Here is an 18664-nt window from a genome sequence, read left to right as displayed (position 1 = left end):
TTAAAATAGTCAAACTCAGAAATAGGGTATGCACTGCCTCTCCAGAAAGGTGAAGGGAAGAGACTGATTTAGTAGGTTGACAGCAGCAACCAAAGCAGTTTTGGCTCACAAATGGCTGTTCCTAAAAGTAACTCTAAACACACTCTTCAAAAAGTGGAAGGATATCCCTTTTCTCTGTTTGCACAACTCAAAGCCCCAGCACATTCTTACTCTTTTTCTACATATCCCAAGCATTAATAATAAAATGGAAAATGGAACAGCCATGCAAGTGTAGTAAATGGGGACACAACCACAACTTAAGTTTGCTTACAGAACTCAGAATTGCTTTTTAATTAGATCAATGTTAAAAGGTGCTTAAAGGGAATGTCAAGATTACTTCTAGGATTTTAGGATACTGCCAAAGTAACTGGGACCCTAAGCTCATAGATGGGAAAGAGGAGTTAAAAGTTGTTTCAAGAAAAAGAGGAAGAATCCCTTATTTCCAAAACTACATATACCACAACTGCTCTTCCAGCTCTTTTTAACTTAGAAACCAAAAAGCAAGCTCCAGCTTTTGCCCGACATGTCAGTACAGAAACACCATGTTTAAAAATCTTGTTCAACATGCTCTCAAATAGCAGTTCATATGAAGTTCAATAGCTTTGAAAATTGACAGTGGTCAAGTTCAGGCTCCATGACAACCAGATACATTCAAAATTGATGGTGAATAAACTGAGTTATTTCATTAAAACAAGAATTCTCAGGCTGCAGTTCTGCAAAAGCCAAAGCTGATTTAGATTTGGCTGCTGTGTTCCCACCCACACCCCTCCTTGCCCTTAACCACTCAGTGCAGGCCCATCTCTTGCACCATGTCTGGCACCTGCCCCAGTCTCGCTGAGTCAGTGCTGTAATTTAGGATGATGTAAAATATTCACCTTTTTTGATCAGTTTTCTGCTGACTGTGCACAGCTCCAGAGCCTGAGTCTGACTTTTGGCTTAAAAATCTACACAGTAAATAAGAACTTGTTCTTTTTAGCATGTGCATACAGCTAACACATTTATAGTCTGCATAACACTACTTGATCACAGAGAACTTTATTTGCATTTTTGTACAGTCTTTGATCTTCTGGACCTTTGAAACTGACAGTTCCTAGGTCAGGGACATGAGTCCAAATACTTACTGATACTGGAAGTGAGGCAGCCACACTCTAGGACTGGGTTGGGGTAACAAACAGGGCATTCTGCTCATGGAGGGAGACCTTGTTGCATTAGGTGTTGTGTGACACAGTAAAACAGTGATCGTCGTCTAAAAAGCCCCCTATCTAAAGAGACCATGTTTGTCCACAGAAAGGCAAAAGTAGAGAGCTCAAACTAGCTTAGCTACAATAAGGTTTGCTGTACAGGCTAAGAATATGGTACAAGAGAAGTAAAGAGCAACCTAGCTACAGTGTTTCCTTTATATTGAAGACCACAGTTAACATCTGGTTTGATATCGATAGTAATAGATCCCACCTCTATTTCAAGAACACAAGTGAAATGTTTACAAGGCTTTTCTATATATAACTTGTGTCTGTCATAACAGTCTACATAAATAAATTTGAAGAAATAAATTTAATCAGGCATGCCAACTACAAACTTCTCTGATGTTGGAAAGCAAAATGAACAAAAAAAGACTTTTCACCACAGTAAAATCCATCATCCTTACCATTCAGCTCTCAGTATCTCAGCCTAAGTATATACAGAGACTTCAGCAATATGTTTTAAGTCCTAATTCAGGCTCAGGTTGTCCAATGTAACAGTAGGAGAGAAATCTGAACTCTAAAGCAAAAATAATTCTATTTTGGATTACTGCAGTAATCACATAGGGAACATTACCTCTATTATCTTAGGAGATCCGAATTTAGAGGAGCTAAGGAAGTACACTGTTTTCAGAATTCAAGGCACCTCTAGCATAAGCAGGATACGATCTATTTCTTATAAATTGCACTCACTACATACACTCAAATGCATTTCAAAAAATATCAGAGTATTTGTGTTTGAACATATGAATCAACAAATGCAAAGACACACAATTTATCAGATTAAGTGCTTCAGAAAATGAACATAATTTCACTATTTAAAAAAATCAGTGTTAAAGCTCCTTGACAGAAAACCGAAGAGGGAGTAGAATATAACCCCACTGACACAAAATATTTTATGTTCCATCTATATTCTCCCCCAATCTCTCCACCTCATTTGCATATCATTCCTAACTTAGTGGTTGTGCTATATTTCCATAATTCACATAATATGTTTCCACTGAGAAAATAAAATATTATCCAGGAGCCATTTCCTTTAAAATGCATAAGCACTGATTAAGCTCCAGAAAGTTTCTTTTTCCTCTTCCCCTAAGGTAAGCACACTAATCACTGGATTGGAAAGTAATTTTTCCTTTTCTCTCCCTCTGTCCCATGATTCTCAGGTTCTTTTTTGTACAACAGTACAGATTACGTGGGACTTAAGGGCAGCTGCCAAGAACATCTGAAAAGCAAGGTGATCACTGGAACTGAATGACGTGAGTTTGGATTCTCTCTGAGGAACACACTAAACTGCCAGGAAGAGTAGCAGTCTTTCCCAACTCTCAGGTGCGCAGTTGTGCCCACTTTCTTGGAAAGCCTCAATGTTCACACTGAATATATGGTTAACAAAAAAAAAAAAAAAAAAAAGAAAAAAAAAAGAAAAAAAAAAAACCTCAACAACCCAACTAGAAACTGTTCACATCTTTGTCAGGTTCATTGCCTGCCAGTTTAGTCAACTGAACTGGCTCAGCAAATGGTAAGAAAAACTGAAAGCTAGAACCAAAAAAAGATGCTAGCTCAGTTTACGCCATATAAGTAACTTCCCTCCAAGCGTATGCTTTCACAATCTGACCAAACTCAGGGTTACTACTTGTAAGAAAATAGCAAGTCACAGACGAGGCTCATCCTCCTGGCACTCTTGCACCTCATGATGAAAGAGTTTAGGTAGCTAAATTGGCAGTAAAGTTTTTACCTTTTCTTACATCATTAGGATTTTGTGCTTGGCTTCTTAAGCTGGCCCAACATTGAAAAGTAAAGCAAAAATGCCAACAAAGAGAACCTGCAAGTATGCTTAATCAAGAGAAAGTGGACAGAGACAGACTCTTGTGATCCAGTTTAGGCTGCTGTCAAACAGCCATATCATATCCCCTTGCAACATCCAGGCACCAAAGAGGTAGGGGTTGCAATGACGACAGCTACAGGTCCATCTGCAGCTCTACCTTAATTCCTCTCTGTCTCGTAAATCATCTTTGAAGGAGGAAGCTACTGCAACTCTTGTATTAAGCTCATGAGGTAATCTCCAATGCATATAATATCACAAGGCACTCCAGAACTATGCTAAGGAAAAATCCCCAAAGTAGATCAACAAAAAAAATGCACAAATGGGTTCTCCCCTTCTTTGTTCCTTCAATGTAGTAAATACATGAATAAATAGATTCCACATTTTCCTCATATCATTCACTCTGGAACTAAAGCCCTAACATTTCTCAGAATACAGATCACTGTCAGCTCCAAAAACTTTTAACAAAATACAGATCATCCTAACACAGTATTTTTTAACATAATTCAACATGGTTTTAAGTTCCATCTGTAGTTCATTCACCATGGCCTTATTCCCTGGTTAAGGAACCACTGACCTAGAAAACACTCATTGAAGGAGGAGATAAATTAACAAACTTCAGTATATTTTCATATAGTCTAGTGATGAAGCCAAAATACCTTCTTTTTCAGATTTAAAATTCAGGTCTTGTTTTATTATCTTGTTAGCCTCCATCCCTGCCATTAAGCATAATGTCAAAGCAAATTTTGGTATATCCCAAGACATATCAAGGTACTACTGCAGAGGTAATAGGCTGCAAAAGTTTGCTGAGTTTTGAATGGTATTATGGTATTTGAAGAATTCAAGCACCCCATTCAAGCCATATATGCGTGTGGATGCATGCACACAGAGGGAGAACAACCAGTACCGACAGTGGGTACACATCAACCCGGAAGAGCTTTACTGAGGTATATTTATTATCACCTTGAACAGAGATTTCATCAAACATTCATGGCAGCTCCACATCTCTACAAAATATGGTTACAGGTAGCTCAATGGAGACTCCAGAACACTAGTTCTGCCAAATAAAATTATTGTCTTTTCTGCTCTAAGTTAAGGGGGGGGAAGATAAAAACCACACCATTAAGCCCAAAATATACTCATCATAATCTAATACGACCTTCTACATAACTTTCTTAGAATTTCATCCAGTAATTCGTCATAAAGCCTTCATCAATGTATGGAATACCCCACAAAAAGATCTAATAATTTAAAAGCCTTCAAAGAGCAGGAAGCCATGACATTCTTCCATCAAGTGGAATGGATTACCAAGCACCATTAAAACTGTATTATTTCCTGCTTATCAATATAGAAGACAAGGACTTTCTGGTGTGGAAAAGGTTTTATGAATCTAACAAGAGGTTGCAGATACCCTGCCATAAAGTAACTCAATCCAAATTTGACAGTTAAGAGTTCAAATTCAATCATGTTTACAACAAGTTACCTTTTATCAACTTATACTCAGTAACTGGCCACAGCCATACCTATCTACACACACACCCGCTTTAGCCCACAACAAATGTGAGACTTTGCTTTCACTCAGACAACAGAAAAAGAAGGTTAAGGCTAAGGACGAAGTAGCACATGATTGCTAAGCCAATCTAATCATTTGTTGCCACAAAACCCAAAAAAAAAAAAAAAAAAAAAAAAAAGGCAGGGGGAGCACTGTTCTGCCCACGTTCCTTCCCTTCCCAATCCTCACTGCTCTAGCACTGATCGACCCAAAAGAAAACCAACTTTTTTCAGGATTGCTTACTGGCTTTCTCACTCACAGAGACAATGCCAAATTATTTGAATAAATGTCTTTTTTTTTATGTACTAAAGTTTTTAAAGAACTCAGGACAATTTTTTTTAAAATAACTGTGTTATATTATGGCCCCAAATGTGTAGTTCAAGCTTAGTCTGTCAACTTGGGCTAAAGTTGTTTTGAATCCATTTTTGAGTACAGTCACTATGGAGATGTGCAGATTTCATTTTTCAAAATATTCTCTGATGGCAGTCGTAAGACAAAAGTCTAAAAGACTCACCGAGATAAAAGCCCAGGAAAATTCCCTCTAACAGATGCCTTTCAGATAAATTTTGTCTAACTAGAATTTTATGAGGCCAAATACAAAAAGTTGAACCTTTGGTACAGTTCACAGGAACTCCAGTTCCAACATCTGAATACTGGGTAAAAACTGATCAGTCTAATGCTCTCTGAGTTATGTCATTTGTTCAAGAAGCAGACATTGCACTAAACCTTTGACAAAATTATCCATTTAAGTAATTCCAAGACATGCTAAGACTATACAACTTTCTGATTATTTAATAGTATCTCTGCCAGCATCAGAAGTTGCAAGGGTTCTGACCAGAGGAGTTTGGTTTCCCGTTGCATTTTTTTCCTGATAAAAGTTCCTGAAATGATTTTAATAAGGCAGGTTGCAGGAAGGAAATGAGGACAAATTTAAAAAAAAAGCTTTAAAATCCTGACCTTACAGACCTCCAAACAGTACTCAAGATCACCACCTCCGAGGTATCCAGGAAACAAAAAGGCAAGAAAATCTTTAGTGTCCCACTGAAGTCCTTGCAGACTACCAAGAATAGCTCACTAGATGGAAAGACTCCAAAACAAAGCCACTTTTCCAGCAGATTTTTTTCTTTAATTTTCTGAATTTTTTTTCGGAACTAGTATATTTCATGCAATGATGTACTGTGCTTTTTAAGAAAAATTGCTGTTAAAAGTTAACTTTTGATATAGACCTACTCTTTTCCCATTTTGTGAAAGAGCTCAACAAGAAAGTCATGAGTGTGATCTGACACACTCTGTGGACGATGCCAGCAGAGGTATCCTTAGGAAGAATACAATTTTTCCAGACACATCGGAAACAGCAGAGCAACATACGAAATCACAGGGGTATAGCAAAAGGGATAAGAAAAGCAAGATTCAGAGCTCATACCAGGTGCACCAAATGAACCAACTGCAGTGTAATAGACTCATCTTTATAGCCCTTCAATACGACCAGTTTCCAGTGTAAGGCAAACGGAAACATTGAACATGACAATTTAGTCATCAAGACGGTCACAGGAGAGAACTCTGTCCCAATTCGTAATATTATATACTACACTGACATCTTCCTTTCCAACCGAAGTCTGAAGCAAAGCCACATTTAATGGCTTCAAAACTGGATCTTCCCTCTTCCTAACACTTAAAGGAAAAAAAAAAAAGCCACAAGAAAGCAACACCTTTGGAAATAAGCCAGAAATCCACACTGCTAATTTGAGACTTTAGTTGGACTCAACATGAAGGAGACTTAACAGCTTCAGAGCTGAAGAGAAAGAGATCCCTATGGAGTTCAGTGGCACTACATTGAACCTATCTGAGGAAAGACAGATCTCCACATGGATCTAGCAGCCAAGGCCTACTCTCCCTTTCTTGCTCAGAGAGGTTTTTATTCAAAATATTTCAAGTTAGTTTCATACTGGTTTTACAGGAATTACTAGAAAGCATGGAGACACTCTTTCCTAAACATAGGGGCACCATGAGACATGCTAACCTGTACAGACTACATCTGCCCCAGACACTGCCTGAAAACACTGAGCAGTCTTCCTCCCTTTCCTGAAGGGGTCAAGGAGATGGATGCCATCCTGAAGGGCAGCAGGGACAGCCGAAGTGGGAAGTTCTGAAATGCAAAGTAGTCAACCCAAAGCAAGTTAGTGAAAAGAGAAACAAGGCTTTATGAAAAGTGTAATGGATTGCTGAAGGAGGGAATGGGAGGGGGGAAAGACAGGCACTAAATATCAAAGTAGCCAAGCCATTATTTGACTAAGAAACCTCAACTACTTCCAGAAACTGAACAATGCCATGTTGTTTATCACAAGCCAAAAGTCTTTGGCCATGAAAAAAAACATGCATAAAACAAGCATGATGAACAAAGTTTACTGAAAAGTAGACTGGAACAAGACTCAAAGCAGAGAGAAGGTGGATGGGATAAAAAAAAAAAAAGACACAAGTCACTGAAGAGATAGAGCATTTATGAATAATACTTTTATTTACTAACTAAGAAGGAACAACTGAACATTTCTAAAGACAACTATTGTAATTCAGAATAGTGTTTATCCTATTAGCATGTACATCCTGATGGCAGGCTGCTTGATAACCTGACCTAGAGCAGCTGGCCTAACGAAACAAAAAGCTGCAACCTCAGAGAGTGGAATGTTTAAGTGCGCTCTCATATAAGAATGCAAAAGTATGTCATCCATGACATTTTGCATGGAGGAAGCATGCCTTGCAAGGTACTTAAGGGGCTCCTGCCCTCGTCAGTCCACCCAAGGCTTAGAGAAGCAAAGGAGATGGGCAGAAAAATTCAATTGCTTTTTTTCCTGCTATAAAGAGCAAGTGTTTTGTCCAATCTTCCACATTTTTATTTGGAGTCACTTTGGATTATTAAAATATGGATGAATTAAGATATTAAGGAATCAGCAACCCTTTCTACTTTCCCCACTAACAGGCAGTTATCAACAAAATTCAAATAACTGGAACAAAAATAGTAGGTATCTGAATACATGGAAGTGAAACAACAGCATAATCCCAGCAACTCGGGTCACTTATATCAGAAGACAAGCAAGCACAGAATTTCCAAAAGAGTTGGTTGGTTGGTTGGTTGTTTTTTAACATAACCAGTCCAGCTGGTGGTTAGGTTAAAACCAGGCTATCAAGAGAAACATTTTTTCATGTCTCCTTTGTATAGCAGAAACAAGAAAACTATGCATCTTTACTCTGCAATTTAGCTTCTGGTATCAATAAGCTATGCTCACATCTTATAAAGACAGCTGAAAAATACCTTTTATTAGAACATTAACTTTAGAAACTTCAGTTCATCTTTCAGTTCGTCTAAACAGGAACACTACATACTTTGTGTTCATATTTATCTTAAGGCAATACAGAACTGAAGTAAAAATTTCAGAAGTGCATGAGATTGAGAAGGAATCTATATATTGTATTGTTTTGTGGTAACGTTTGGGGAAAAAACACCCAGAAAATTAAAAACTTTGGGTTTCTTAAGAGGTTTTCATCTTTAAAACATGGATATTTTATGCCCCTCAAAAGCACTATTCATACGGGGGGAAGAGAAAGTGAGAACAAGCGAGAAAGAACAAGCAGGAGAAAACACTGAGCAAGCAAGAGACTGAGCAAGTGACAAAAAAAGGCGCTTGAGACACTGAGCACTGGAAAGGACATGGGAGGAAAAGGACATGAGCAGAAGTTAGAAAACTGTAAAAAAAGAGCAAGCAAGAGTAAGGAAGAACTAGAGGAAGAGCACAAGTGAAATGAGCACAAGGGTAAGCAGGAGAGGTAGAGAGCAAGCAGGAGAGTTGGAGAGAGAACTTGTAAGGCTGTGGTAGCGTGAGTTAAGAGCGCACATGAGCAGAACAGCATCAGAGCAGGAACATTAGAGAGGGAATAAGCATGGAAGTTTGAGATAACAAGCAAAAGTCAGAGAGGCAAGGGTGGGGCGGGGAGACAGAGACTGACAGGCGAGTGATTTACTACAGGAGGGGTGGCAAAAATTCCTCAGAATTATGTTCTCCATTAAGGAACAGTGCTATCAGAGCCAGTTAACCAACCCCTGCCTCTTCTAGGCACCCTGTTCCTGTCCACCCACACAACCCATTCCATTATCTTGTCAAATGTCTGAGCAGCAGCACAGTATACTGGGTCTGGGAACCAATCTGACTGAAAAGTAACCTGATTCTCCACCCCCACACACACCCAAATGTTATATATATAAAATTATACATTTCAGCCAACTCAGTTTCCAACTCTGATTCACTGGTTGGTCTTACAAACAGCTGTGCCAACACAAAGCAGGTGGGAACAAGCAGCCAGAATCCGGAGAGAAGGGAAGCTGCTTAAACTGTAACTGCCTTCAAAGAACTCCTTGTTGCACACTTTGCCTTAGAATGACTCTTTCAACAATTTCCCTCTAAGTGCTTCAGTGGCTCTATACCTTGCAGCATGAACTTCACATCGGTTTGCTAATACTTACACTGTAAAACAAACATACGTCACCAGATAAAATACTACGCATGTCCCACACCCCTCGTAGGTGAGATACGAAAACAGAGAGTTGTTGCTTTACATCTTTTTGCTTCTTCTTTATCAATTACTTCAAATTTGGCATAGGTAGTTTTGGGGAGAGCAAGGTAACTTTCACTAGACCCAGGAAAACATATACGGATTTGGATGAGCAGAAGGAGAAAATGGTTTACAGTAGAAGGAAGGGGGGGGGGGAGAAAAATCAATGTTGCTTGTGTTTTTCTCCAAATATACTGTTCTTTGCTGTGTTACCCTTCAGCATTTTCTCAGGACTGAAATTATGTACCAGCCTACAGTCTTATCTCATGCTAAAAAATGGAATTGATCTGGATGAAAAAGAGACAATGAAATCTCCTCAAATTTCCCCCAAATTTAAGACGGTATAGTAGCAGGAGACCAATAGCTTCAATCTTTACTCTTCAGCTTCTGCCAGTTTGCTTCCCTTCACTGCCACTACTACAGAGCAATGTCTCAAGACTCTGTGACAGGTTTGATCAGCTGAAACTAGAACACAGATTATTATTGTAGAAGAGTCATATCTAAGACATTTAGCCAATTTTCTCTCATGAAACCCAACCAAACCCAAGCATACAAAAGTGTGCTTTAAACACCCAGTACATGCTTGCACAGGTAACCCATTGTTCCCTGAACTGTTCAATCTCAAGTGACTGACCCATAGGACTGAGAACTCAGCCCTGCCAGATCAGGTAGGAGAGGTGGGAGCTTCTGTACTAATAAGATGGAGATGTTTCAATCATACAAACTAGGCAAATACCATATATGCCTCTTTCTCCTTCCATGCCAAAAAAAAGTTTTGTAAATGTCATAAAATCACAGACTAAGTTAAGAAATGTTTAAGGCAGGCCTGATACACAATTCTGTCTCTTTTACATATTTTGCAACACAATCTTTACTCACACAGCCAAATGCTATTTTATTCATTGAACAGATACTTATCACATACATCAGGAAGACTGCATGTGGAAAACAAAGCTACACAGTAAATGCCAGCTATACCATAAATGACACTATTTACTGAAATACCTCTATCTGGATATGCTGAGTCACTCTCCAACCTTAAGAGACTGCTCCTCTGAGCTACAAAGCACTCAGAATATAAACCCAAGTCAAACGCAACTGCAAATACATAGCATCTGCTATTAAGACATAAGACGCCTAAACCCTTAACCTCAGCTCCACCCATCGCATCACTATGTAACTTTGGGCAAGTCACTTTACCTTTTTTGCTTTCATTCCCCCTGCTAAAAAGCAGCTTAGTAACATGTATTTATCTCCTGTTAGCAAGGCAAAAACTGCTTTGCATATGGAAAGCAACATGAAGTTAAGTGCTGTACAAAATGCCTCAAATCTCTGGAACCCTTCTCCCCACCCCAGAAACAGCAACTCGGTGCCTTAGGTTAGGCTGTCAATAAGCAACATAACGTAAACATTTCTAGGTTTGGTGCTGAGGGGTTTCTGTACATTAGATCCTAATCACTGAAAAACATTTCTTATCCACAAGATGCTAGAAGAATGTGTTAGTGTTTGTTAGATTCAGGTACTAAAATGTTACATCTGGGCACAAGCCTGTGAGAAAGTCACAAATCTGAGACTAAGTGCAAGGTGTGGACAGTGCAATTATTAACAACTTGTAACTAAAAAAAAAAGTTAAAAAAAGAATAAAAAAATATATTTACTGCATGATAGAAGACAGTTCAGACCACCAAAAGCAAGGGATAATTTTCCCATTTTTGTCAGTGTTTGAGTGCTTGACTTAGTTTGGGAATTTTTATGGAAATAACCAACGAAGTCAAATGCAAATCTACAAAGGCACTCATAGAAGAGAAAGACTGTGCTTACAACACATGGAATATAATGCATAACTGTTTCCTCAAACACATAAATAAACCGGCACTGTCAATTTGGGAGCATAGGTTTCAGAATATACATAATCACTAACACAACTTAAAAATTGGATTCTGGGCCACAGTATGCTTGCTAAAAATGTATCGTGAGCTTCTGCCTCACCTCAAACCACAGAACTCAGAATGTTCTGTTTTATACAAACAGAACTTTGCTTTAACATACAATGATTAAAATTAATATTTTTTTTTTTAAAGCAGCAGTAGTGCACAGAAAGGGAATGAATGCATGCTGTGTAAAATACACAGGTGAAAATATCCCTAGACAAATCCTACAAAGACAGGAGATAAACCCTCTTGTAAGGACCACATCAGATATCATTAATGATTTCCATTCACACCTCCAGATTATTAGCTTTTAGGCCTTCTATCATTAAGCTTTTGTACAACAGACTATCAAATTACAATAACTCACAAGCCTTTTTTATTTACCAGAAGAAAAGCCAAATTACAAACACGTATGCATTTACGCAACACCGTAACAAAAATGATACAGAGGAGAACATTAGGAATGGATGGGTATGCATCCCAAAGTCATGAAATCCTGATTAAATGGAGAAAGAAATAATATTTACTTCGTGTTGTACAGTACAAAACAAAATGGAAATCACATCCCAGCTAAGGTCTCTAAGCAGTACAACAATGCAAAACCAAACAATTTTTAACTATGCTCTTATAATACAACCTTCAACTGTAGTTCATAAGATGGTATCGTATATACTCTTTCCACTCAGCCTTCAACACAAATGAATCATTTATGATGCTGCCTCTAGTAGACTTAGTTCACAGAAGACATTAATTCACTTAGAAACTAAGCTTGTAAAACACAGCATGTATTGAAAATAGTAAACCATCAGGAAAAGTTTGAGGAGATAAAAGGGTCATTCAAAATTAAGCTATAGTAACTGCATAGTTAATTGACCTCTCCCCAGAACTGCACCTACTAGCACTTCTCATTTGGGGGGAAAAGTGTAGCGTAAGTTGGTAGCCTTAGCGTATGTAGAACTTTAGCAAAAATCTGATTTCAGTGGGAAGACATAGACAGATATATGCAATTATGTACACGTTCAGTGTTTGCAGTAATGCTCATTTTCCTGCATAGAGCCTGCCATAACAACCTCAACTTCTGAAGGGACACTATGACATTGACAGGGAAGTCACCCTAAATACAAGAACACAGAATTCTAAGTTTATGAACATCTGATTGTGGTGAAAAATGTACAATCAACTGTGTTATTCTACAACTATGACCCAGTATTTGTAGTATTTATGAGTAACTTCTACAGAAAGGGAAACTGCCAAGACCTTCATGCAACAATCACTTCTTGTAATGTTGACATCAATATATTTCAAACACTAACTTACAATTTTTGGCATACCATTAAATTAATGCCTACTTATCCACTAGTTAGAAAGAATAACAACAAAGAAGCTAGAATAAGACATGATCCAGGAAAGTTACTGAGCTTCCAGTATCAACTGGATTTTGAAAAAGTGTATTAGAAATTGATTCGTCTGTAATCAAACACATAGCCTACATGTATAAGTCCTGTTAAAACTGTATTTAAAACTAGGAATATGTATGGTTATATATTTACAAGCAGGGAAAATGCTGTATTTACAACTTACAGATCAAACAGAGGTCAGTGTAAGGAAATTCATTGTGTTCAGGAAAAAACAGAATTGAGTAAGTACTAACACATTAACTTCCCTACCTGACAGTACTTTTTCCTCTTTCTACACCTTCCTTCTATTTAAACAGTAAACAGATAGCATGGATACAAAACTATTTCCTCTACAAAGGAAGCGGATACGCTATGCTCCGATTAGCTTCTCAGCGACAGGTCCACTGGCAAAGTAAATGAGAAGTTATTAGCAATTTACATAGTTCACAGGAACACAAATTAAGATTTGAGCACATATAGGTAAATATGATTTTGAATGAACAAAAACATTAGCTACCTACATTTGAAGCCGGGAAGCCAAAAAACAAGGAACAATAAGTTTTGGGGATACTAGGATTTAAAAGTTTCATTGGCAAGTTCAATTTAATCACTAAAATGTATTTAAGTATGACTGTGCCAACTAGTCATTCTACCAGTTCGGGTTTTTTCAGTAACTCATCAAAATTCAATCTAAATTATTTCAATTATATTTTGGAGTAATAACTCTGCCATCAGAAATCAATTTGGACGTTTCCATTCCTCCTCCCTTCTTTCACCATCCAAACAGTTATTAAAAAGAAAGAGGAAACTTTTCAACAGATAGATGTATTAATATATTATTAACTATTCCTTTAACTGTCTTAAAACACAGTCTATTTTTATTTGCCTCTGGAGAAAAAAAAAAAAATAGAAGGGTTTGGAACTTTATGTAACACAAATTGAAAGCTTGGTTTCTCACAGCTGGAACAAAACTGACACTTAATGGAGTTCATTTCACTTTCATTTACTCAGTTTCACTTTCAGGTATTTAGTGCTACTAAGACCCTGGAAACTGCAAGGAGTATGTTTACAAATAAGGGCTAGCTTATGTTATTTTAATTACATTTTCTCTTCTTTTAAGAAACGCTCTATTCAAGGCTGAAATTAAACTGATTATGTCTTCATACAGGGTAACTGGAATAGCTACAATCTAGACTTCAGAGGTTCCAGAGTATTCACACTGTACGGACATAAGCAGAGCAGACTGGGAACTATCTTCCACGTTTCCCTAGCCCTTCAGTGGCCACTCTCCCTGTAAATTGTATGGGCAGGAGATTTGGAATGAATGAGGATACAATAACATCAGTACCTTTCATATTGAGTGACCCCATCTCTGCCCTTTTCAACTGTGGAAAAACACACCTATCCTTCAGAGACTGGGGAGGGGAAGTTAAAGAAAAAGTGGGGGAAGTGAGAGAGGGGAAAGGAAACCTTATGGAGACAGCGTGACCTTAAGTCTGCCTCATCACTAATGCCTTCCAGTCAAAGAGGAGCTTGCTTTTTGATCTGTGCTCTCAGACAAGTAAGTCATAATTAAGCACCCACAGATACTGGACAAGACTCATACATACGAATATTATGGGAAATGGAGCTAAACTGCAAATAAAACTGGAGTTAAGTATGAACTAGAAACCTATTCTAAAGCAATGAAATACATTTGTACTAGCAAAAGCAGCTGAGTTATTTTTATAGTCATGCTTGAATAAAACAGAATTGAACTCTGAATTTTACCTTCCTTCCACGTGAGGGGAAAAAGATAACCAATGGATATGAACTACAAACGGTTACATTAGTTGTTACACACAACTAATGATTAGGTCACTGCAATTCTATTGGTATATTGTGTCACCTCAAAGAGAGAGTACTAGATAACTGTACGTATACAATAAGTCTTTCTGGGAGTAACAAATGTCTCTAACTATCAAAAGTTTATCCAGTCTTTTTAAACCATCAGTAGACTACAGTTCCCATAACTCTCCTCTTGAAGAACCCATGGTGGTGGGGAAGGAAAAAGGAGAGTACTCCCCTTCTCAGGATGTCTTGTTTAACTTTCGCCCCCTGCCACCGTAAGCTTACAAGAAAGGCATGTTTGCTGAGAAAGGTTTTTTGGTATTGTTTCAAATAGTCCTAGAGCAAAAAAGAAGTCTCACTGCATAAACATATCAAGTCTCAAAGTCTGACTAGCAAAAAAGTTATCACAGAAATTAAAAGAGACGTTTCTTACCAAACTCTTACTGAAAAAGAGAGATGAAACTGTAAACTTAACAAATAATCTATTGTACTCAGTTATAAAGACAAAAAGCAGCAGTTCTCTGTGAATAATCCTATTCTACAACAACAGATCTATTTACAAAAGGATTTCAGAAGTTATACAAGTCTCCTGTGCTCCCATAAAACAGAGATATCAGAAAGTTTTTACTTCACTTTGGAGAAGAGTTCTCCAAGTGGCATTTAAAAATTACCATAGAAAGACTAAACATATACCGGTCTTCAGTTCTTACTCAAAACATATGCCGCAACAACAATTTTCAACCTACAGTCCCACAGGGTTAGAAACACCTGAAATAAAGAGGTTTTAAGAGGAATGCTGAAAAGAGAATCTAATTATAGCAACCAAATTGCTTCTCTGGTAAGAGTACATTTTAGTCTTCAAATCACCACCCGTTTCAGTTCAGATGAAACTGTGCAATGCTATTGAAGGTAAAGATTTTCATGTGTGTTATTAAGTATTCTTTTCGTGTACTACCATATGACCAGGTGGTACAGTTTCAAACATGTTAGCATAATCTAAAAGGGATTTTTTCACTTTATGTTAAGGTGTTGACTAACCCATTTGAACTAAAATAAAAATCTCACAGTAAGTCCATTAAGGCAAAGCCTAATAACAGTTAGCCCAGGCACATGTTTCTGTGCGAGACCTTATCAGAATTAAGATTTTTAAAATGTGGTATACATGTTCACAAGTATGTCCTAACTAAATGCAACTTTAAAAGCTTAGCCAAGGCACACAGTTTTTACTAGACACCAGTCAAGTTTTTCTACTTTGTGTAAACTATCAACCAGGTTGTTACAAGTCATTTATGGTATTCACGTGTTAATTCCCAGTCTACACAAAACCCATGTACTTTAAAAATTGATAAATTCCTGATGACTACCTCATTATTTTACACAAGTAAGAGAATACTACCCATAAATTGATACCGAAATAGAGAACTCTTGGCTGCTATTAGGTAAAATTATCCTTGTTGCGGCGTCTCCGTCACTGTCCAACGTGGGGGAGGGGATTCCAATGACAAGTTCTAAATCCACCCAAGTATTGATTCAGGAACTGTAACATTGCTGCTTCTGTAACAAACTGTCTTTCTTACCTATTTGCCTGGAAACAATATTAAACTATTGTCACATGGAAATGCGAACACAATCATTTAACAGAAGGAATCGCCCTCTTTTCTTGATTTAAGAAGACCGTGCTCTTTATTAAATTTTGAACAAGATACACTTGCTTTACTCAAAGAATATTCAAAAACCATGAATTAAATTTGATAAGCTTCATAGACTTTGACAGAATTTTTAATTTACAGCAGAAAATGTAAATTTAACACATCACACACATTCTACTTCAGACTGCAAGTAAAAACACTCTAGTTCTAAATAATTCATATAAGCCAAAAACATGAAGCGTAGCCTACAAAAGTATTCTATATTTATACACACACACCAAGTTCACCAAATATATAAAGGTAATAGTTAACAAATACAAGCTCATACTCAAGAGTTATCTTCAGTGTTATTATTCTAATTCTATAAAGTATAATTAATTTTCCAAAAATATCCACCCTACAGAGGCTGGGGGGAGGGGTGTGAGGAGAAAAAGAGAAACAAGTTTACCACAACTTTTTAGGGCTACAGACTATTCCAACGAGATAAGTTCTGATTGGTTACAGGCAGATAGATAAATACTACTACAAACAAAATGTTTGCTTATTTATCACCATACATCATTGATGCATACTTCAGCTTTACTGTCCTTTTCTTAAGGAAAAGAGAAGGGAATACCAAAATGATATTAAAACAAGTTAACTTCTACTTATCCAGACCCCTCCTATGATACTGTATCCATGTAAGCGCGACTATATATACCCACTGGCGAAAGTTAAGAGCACACTCTCATTTGGATTAAAACAGCAGGTTGTCAAAAACATGCTTGTTGATTTATTTTGTAGTCAGATATTCTGTCTTTGTTAATTTTGAAGAACAATGAATGTTTATTTCCCCCAATGACTGTGGAGTAATAGGAAAACTAAGTAACAGCAGCAATCTAGACACATGATCAAAGAACCCCTGCATAGTCTTTGGACAGACTAAACTGAAAACTTCAAAGCTGACTGAGATTCAAAAATGCACCGATTTCGAAATTTCAAATTACAGTACTTTTAATTGCGTTTTCTGATTTTGTGGCGGCGGGCAGGAACGCCATTCCAGAGAAGAAGGAGCACCCTATGTATCTGATGAGATCTACCAATTTCTTCAGCGACACAAAGCTAAATTCCTAAAAGACTGCAGCCAGCTATTAAAACACAGAAGTGCCTGTGTGTCCCCGCGCCTATTCCCGACCGCTTCTCCCTCCTCTTCCCCACCCCACCCCACCCCCCGCCCAGATGACAGTCACCTCACACAGGTACTCCTTCTACATCGGCCTCCCACTTCTCCCCCACCACCTACCACACAAGCCCCCCGCCGGGGCGCGGGCTGGGGCACCTACAGCCTCCGCCACAACAGGTGCCTGCTCGCCCAGCTGATGGCTCAACTCCTGACGCCCTCCTCGCCTCCCTCTCCCCGCTCCCAGGCCGGGCCGAGACCTCGCACCCGCCCACCGCAGGGCGTTGCGCATAAGAGCGAGAGGATCCGGGCGAGCTCTCCTTCCTCCCTCCCTCCCTCCCTCTCACCCTCCATCGCCGCGGCCCTTTTCGCCGCTCTGCTTCCCAGCCCGCCAGCGACAGCCCGAGCCCGCTCCCGGACGCCGAGGGGAAAAGGGCCGCAGAGGCCGCTGCCCCCCGGCCGTGCCCGGCCTGCCCCAGAAGGGGGCGGCGGTAGGGAGGGCGGGGAAGAAGGCCAGCTCCAAAGCCCGGTACGGGTCCCGGCCCTGCCAGCTCCGGCCCCGGGCTCGGCGGGCTCCGGCGCTCTCTCCCCACCTCCTCTCTCTCTCTAAGATGGCAGCGGAGCTGCCCCCTGCGCTGCGCCCCCCTCGACCGCGCCGGGCCGGGAGGTGGCACCAGCTCGTCCCGCTGCGCAGCTCCCCGCCACCGGCTGAGGCGTCTCACTTACCCGTGTGGGGGGCGGTGGGCCCCGCGCTCCGGCCCGGCTTCTCCCGGTTGAGGCCTCTTTTTTTTTCCCGCGGGCGGGCGGGCGCGGGCAGGGCCGAGGAGCGAGCGCTTCCCCCGGCCTCGGCCAGGGGCCCCGGCGCGGCAGCGCCTCCCTCTTGTGCGCTCCGCAGTCCGGCCGCCCCGCCGCGCTCGGGCCCGCACGGCTGGCGGCGGTGCCGGTGCCGCTGGGGGCGCGGGGGGCACACCGGCCGCGGGGTCCGGCCGCTGCGCGCCTTCCTCTCTGGGCGGCGAAGAGGAGGTTGGGGCTGGGGGGGGCCCGGCCCGGCCCGGCGGGCGGATCCGCGGCGCTTCCTGGCCGGGCTGGATTTTCTATCGCTCACAAAATGGCGCGCGTTCCAAACCTGCGCAGCGCCCGGCGGCGGCGACGGCAACGGCAGGGCCCGGCCTCACCTCGGCGCGGCGGCGGCGGCGGCCTGAGCCCCGGGCAGGCAGCGCGGGGACAGCGGCGGGCGGGCGGGGGGAGGAGGAGGAGGGGGTGGGGGGGGAAGCGCAGCGCCGTACCGAGCCCCCGGGAACTCCTCGCTCCCTCCCTCCCTCCCCCGCCTGCCAGCCCCTACCTCCTCCCCCTCCCTCCCTCCCCGCCCGCTCCTCCTTCCCCCTCCCTCGCGAACCGGCTTCGCCAGGGCGCCGCGCCGCCCCGCTCTCCGCACCGATCCCGCACCG

General features: G+C 40.5%; 1 protein-coding gene across 2 annotated transcripts in view; it reads right to left on the bottom strand.

The window, feature by feature from the left end:
* Nucleotides 1–18454, bottom strand: part of DYRK1A (dual specificity tyrosine phosphorylation regulated kinase 1A) — a 91913-nt gene extending 73459 nt beyond the window's left edge. The window contains exon 1 of one of the 2 annotated variants that reach the window (XM_064471688.1): nt 17943–18454. The gene's annotated coding sequence lies outside the window, so the exon portion shown is untranslated. The remainder of the gene's footprint in view (nt 1–17942) is intronic. The other variant, XM_064471677.1, reaches the window with a different exon arrangement.
* Between the last annotated feature and the right edge of the window lie 210 nt (nt 18455–18664).

This window comes from Phalacrocorax carbo, chromosome 1, assembly GCF_963921805.1.
Source record: "Phalacrocorax carbo chromosome 1, bPhaCar2.1, whole genome shotgun sequence".
Lineage (NCBI taxonomy): Eukaryota > Metazoa > Chordata > Aves > Suliformes > Phalacrocoracidae > Phalacrocorax > Phalacrocorax carbo.
The sequence above is the reverse complement of the archived record's forward strand: the minus strand, read 5'-3'. Positions and strand labels throughout refer to the sequence as shown.